At 60.8% G+C, this 5,174-nt stretch overlaps 1 pseudogene; it reads left to right on the plus strand.

The window, feature by feature from the left end:
• Positions 1-341: 341 nt before the first annotated feature.
• LOC119096860 (ATP-dependent RNA helicase DHX8-like) lies at positions 342-4,142 on the plus strand (annotated as a pseudogene).
• The last annotated feature ends 1,032 nt before the right edge of the window (positions 4,143-5,174 follow it).

The raw sequence follows: 5,174 nt of genomic DNA on the forward strand, positions 1-5,174 counted from the left end.
ACCGGCTCTCAATCGCCGCCATGGCCGCCGAGATCGAGCAGCTGGAGCACCTCTCGCTGGTCTCCAAGCTGTGCACTGAGCTCGACAATCACCTGGGTATCAACGACAAAGACCTGGCCGAGTTCATCATCGCGCTGGCTCAGAAGCACACCACGTTCGGCGCCTTCAAGCGGGTGCTGGAGCAGAACGGTGCTGAGTTTCCCGACTCTCTGACGGCCAGCCTGCTGCGCATCATCCAGCTTATGCGGCCAGTCGGCGCCGAGCCGAGCGCTGCCACCGCGCCACTGCCGCCGCCGAGACTGACGGCGGCCGGTTGGACCCGGGGCACACCCGCAGGAGGAGCGGCGTGCCCTCGTGCCCGCGCTCGCCCTGAAGAACGACCCCGCCATGAGGACCATGCTGATCGACGAGGTGGGTGAACGGCAGTGTCATTCCTCCCCCCCCCCCACCCCCGCTAGCATGACACGAAGTGGTTTTCGGCCCGCGTGGTGGGTGTCTTTTTCGTGGGCGACCGGCATCTACGTTCGTTTGCGTTAATGGATGTTCGTCTGTTCTGCCTGCCAGCCGGCGGTTACCGCGACAGCCCTGTCCAGTTGGTTGCTCAATATTTACCAGATGGTAAGATTGCCTAATTTGTTCAGGTCATTAGTGAAACAATGTTCTGCGGTTCTCAAAAACAGCTCATTAGTGCTGTTCTCAGTATGCATTCCTGCACATTCACAGATAAAAAAGGAAGACGGGGAAGCCAAAGTCAAGCTGGAGAACGACGCCCTCATTGACGACGCGATGGGCGCGCTCGAGATGCTGGCACCCTCCCGACAAACTGCAGTTAAACCAGAAACCGACAGGCGGCGCCGAAGTCGCAGTCGGAGTCGCGAGAAGCGCCGGCGGCACAGCCGGAGCCGAAGCCGCAGCGGCGACCGCAAGCGCCGGCGCCACCGCAGCCGCTCGCGCTCTCCAGGCCATCGGCGCCACGACGAGTCCCGATCGCGCGACCGGTCTCGGCGCGAGCGGTCTCGCTCGCGAGACCGTTCCCGCCGCGAACGTGACCGACACGACCGGCCTCGCCACGAGCGGTCCCCTCTCGCGATCGCAGCCGCGAACGACGCCGCAGCGCGAGCGGCCGGCACTGGGACGAGCCGGTGGTGGGCAAGGTATACGACGGCAAGGTGGTCAACATAATGAACTTCGGCTGCTTCGTGCAGCTGGAGGGGCTGAAACGCCGCCTGGAGGGCCTGGTGCACATCTCGCAGCTGCGCCCGAGGGCCGCGTGGCTGACGTGAACGAGGTGGTGTCGCGCGGTCAGGCCGTCAAAGTCAAGGTCCTCTCGTTCACCGGCCAGAAGACGTCGCTGACAATGAAGGAGGTGGATCAGCAGACGGGCGAGGACCTGAACCCCAGCCTGGCCGTACGCGTGGCCGACGACGGCCTGCTGGCGCGCAACCCGGACCGGCCCCGAGCAGCGCGGCGCGCCGGCCATCGACGACGACGCGCTGAACGCGGTACGGCGCGTGCAGCGGATCTCGTCGCCGGAGCGCTGGGAACTGAAGCAGATGATCGCCGCCAACGTGATCGACAAGTCCGAGTACCCCGAGTTCGACGAGGAGACGGGTGTGCTGCCGCGTGTCGACGAGGACGATGCGGAGGTGGAGATCGAGCTGGTGGAGGACGAGCCGCCGTTCCTTATGGGCCACGGCCGCGCGGCTGCCGACCTCAGCCCGGTACGCATCGTCAAGAACCCGGACGGCTCGCTGGCGCAGGCGGCCATGATGCAGGGCGCGCTCTCCAAGGAGCGGCGCGAGCAGAAGATGGCACAGCGCGACGCCGAGGCGGCGCTGGCGGCGCCACAGGAGCGGCCCAACTGGAATGACCCAATGCCTGAGGTGGACGCGACAGCGCGCGAGGGCGTGGGCGGCCGCGGCGGGCCCAGCGGCTCGCTCGGCCAGGACCTGCCCGAGTGGAAGAAGCATATCACGTCCGGCGCGCGCGGCTCCTACGGCAAGAAGACCAACATGAGTATTATTGAGCAGCGCCAGTCACTGCCCATCTACAAGCTGAAGCAGCAGCTGGTGAAAGCCATCACCGACAACCAGATCCTGATCGTGATCGGCGAGACAGGCTCTGGCAAGACGACGCAGATGACCCAGTACCTGGCCGAGGCCGGCTACACGGTCAAGGGCCGGATCGGCTGCACGCAGCCGCCGCGTGGCGGCCATGTCGGTGGCCAAGCGCGTGGCCGAGGAATACGGCTGCATGCTCGGCCAGGAGGTCGGCTACACCATCCGCTTCGAGGACTGCACTAGCACGGAAACGGTCATCAAGTACATGACGGAGGGCATGCTGCTGCGAGAGTGTCTCATCGACCCGGACATGTCCACCTACTCATGCATCATGCTAGACGAGGCGCACGAGCGCACTGTGAGCACGGACGTGTTGTTCGGCCTGCTGAAGCAGACCATCAAGCGGCGACCGGACATGAAGCTGGTGGTGACGTCGGCCACGCTCGACGCCGTCAAGTTCTCGCAGTACTTCTTCGAGGCGCCCATCTTCACGATTCCCGGCCGCACGTTCCCGGTGGAGATCCTCTACGCCAAGGAGCCGGAGACGGACTACCTGGACGCGTCGCTCATCACCGTCATGCACATCCACCTGAACGAGCCGCCCGGCGACGTGCTGCTCTTCCTCACCGGTCAGGAGGAGATCGACACGGCGTGCGAGATCCTGTACGAGCGCATGAAGTCGCTGGGGCCGGACGTGCCCGAGCTCATCATCCTGCCGGTGTACTCGTCGCTGCCGTCGGAGATGCAGACACGCATCTTTGACCCGGCGCCGCCCGGCTCACGCAAGGTCGTCATCGCCACGAACATCGCCGAGACGTCGCTCACCATCGACGGCATCTACTACGTGGTGGACCCGGGCTTCGTCAAGCAGAAGGTGTACAACTCGAAGACGGGCATGGACTCGCTGGTGGTTACCCCCATCTCGCAGGCACAGGCTAAGCAGCGCGCCGGCCGCGCCGGCCGCACCGGGCCCGGCAAGGGGTACCGGCTCTACACAGAGCGCGCTTACCGCGACGAGATGCTCACCACCAACGTGCCCGAGATCCAGCGCACCAACCTGGCCGCTGTGGTGCTGCAGCTCAAGGCCATGGGCATCAACGACCTCATCAGCTTCGATTTCATGGACCCGCCACCGATGGAGACGATGGTGATCGCGTGGAGCAGCTGCACTCGCTGTCGGCGCTGGATGACGAGGGTCTGCTGACCCGGTTCGGCCGGCGCATGGCCGAGTTCCCGCTCGACCCGAACCTCTCCAAGATGCTCATCATGTCCGTGCAGCTGCAATGCTCAGACGAGATCCTCACCATCGTCTCCATGCTGTCCGTGCAGAACGTGTTCTACCGGCCCAAGGACAAGCAACAGCTGGCGGACCAGAAGAAGGCCAAGTTCAACCAGCAGGAGGGCGACCACCTCACGCTGCTCGCCGTCTACAACTCGTGGAAAAACAACAAGTTCAGCAACCCCTGGTGCTACGAGAACTTCGTGCAAATCCGCACGCTGAAGCGGGCCCAGGATGTGCGGAAGCAGCTGATGGGCATCATGGACCGGCACAAGCTGGACGTGGTCAGCTGCGGCAAGAACGTGGCACGCGTCCAGAAGGCCGTCTGCTCCGGGTTCTTCCGCAACGCGGCCAAGAAGGACCCACAGGAGGGATACCGCACGCTGGTCGACTCGCAGAACGTCTACATCCATCCGTCATCGTCGCTGTTCAACCGCCAGCCGGAGTGGGTTATTTACCACGAGCTGGTACAGACAACCAAGGAGTACATGCGTGAGGTCACCACCATTGACCCCAAGTGGCTGGTAGAGTACGCGCCCTCTTTCTTTAAGGTGTCCGACCCAACCAAACTGTCCAAGTTCAAGAAGAACCAGCGCCTGGAGCCGCTGTACAACAAGTACGAAGAGGCCAACTCGTGGCGGATATCCCGCGTGCGCCGAAGACGGAATTAGCACGGCCCTGCTCGCGCTCCTCTGCTCCCTATGCGCTTGTGTCATCGCTCGCAGCGCGAGTGTCATCGTGTCATTCATGCTTGTCGTGGCTCGTCGAAGCTAGACGAAAGAATATATTTAATAGGAAATGTCTGTAGTTCGGGTATGTCACCTGTCATGTGACAGAAAGGGAGGAATGGTGACACGTGGATAGATGCGGCATGTCAGTAAAACTAATCTAATGCCGAACATTATGCCCGATGTCTGCGCGGATCGGTGGCGGGTAAATGCTTTGTGAAGGCGTGGCTGGTCGCGCGGAGCGTTTTTTGGTATTTCCTCGATGATGATGGATTCAGAGGGCTGTTATCAAACAGCCACATCAGAGCTCTCATGAGCTGATCACGCCGACTGCATCAGGAGCCGAGAGCTAGAGGACGGCCTGAGACCTTTTCAGGCTTATTCCATGTGGCGCCCTGGATGCCACAAAAAGTTATGCAAAAGTTGACGGATTTTCTCCTATCCTCCTGCGCAGACCATCGTTGATCATTACCGTCATCTGCGTACTCAAAGGAATCCGATTGATTGTATTAAACATCGCGCCAGATTGGGCCAGTCTGCGAACAGCAAATCTTTCCTTGACGTGTGTTTATTTTGTTTCTAGAGGTTCTCGGTGAACGATGATGAGGAAATGTCCCTTACATTATTGTCGCGTATTTCGCTCGTTTCTTGAAAACGGGATCGATGTGTGGCAAAGAAATCACGTGTACATGCGCGTGCGTTGATGAGGAATGTGTGGTACGTGCATAGCTGCACGTCACTATTCCGCGAGCCATGAGCCAGGTAGCCAAAGTTTTTGGTCGGCTAGATTTCCTTGTACGAGTGGCCTAGAACGCGAAATGCATTGGCGTTCACGATGCAGTAGCACATAGGTTCACAGCAGGGAACATGCACGACAGGCGTAGGCGTGGATCCCGGGACATCAAACTCTGCGGTGATCGGGAGGCCAGGCTGGTGTAGAGCAGGCTGATCGGGTGCAAACAAGAAGTGATGGAAAATACTGGACGCCTCGCCATTCCATGAGGCTCTATTTACCAAGACCTGAAGTCCCAACAGGCCGAGATGCGGTTTTGTTCCGTTATAGAAACCTAAGACGCTTTGAAAACATGCGCGAAATCTGGTGATGTC

The sequence above is a fragment of the Pollicipes pollicipes genome, unplaced genomic scaffold (genome assembly GCF_011947565.3).
Source record: "Pollicipes pollicipes isolate AB1234 unplaced genomic scaffold, Ppol_2.1 Scaffold_2216;HRSCAF=2595_pilon_pilon_pilon, whole genome shotgun sequence".
NCBI classification, from domain to species: domain Eukaryota; kingdom Metazoa; phylum Arthropoda; class Thecostraca; order Pollicipedomorpha; family Pollicipedidae; genus Pollicipes; species Pollicipes pollicipes.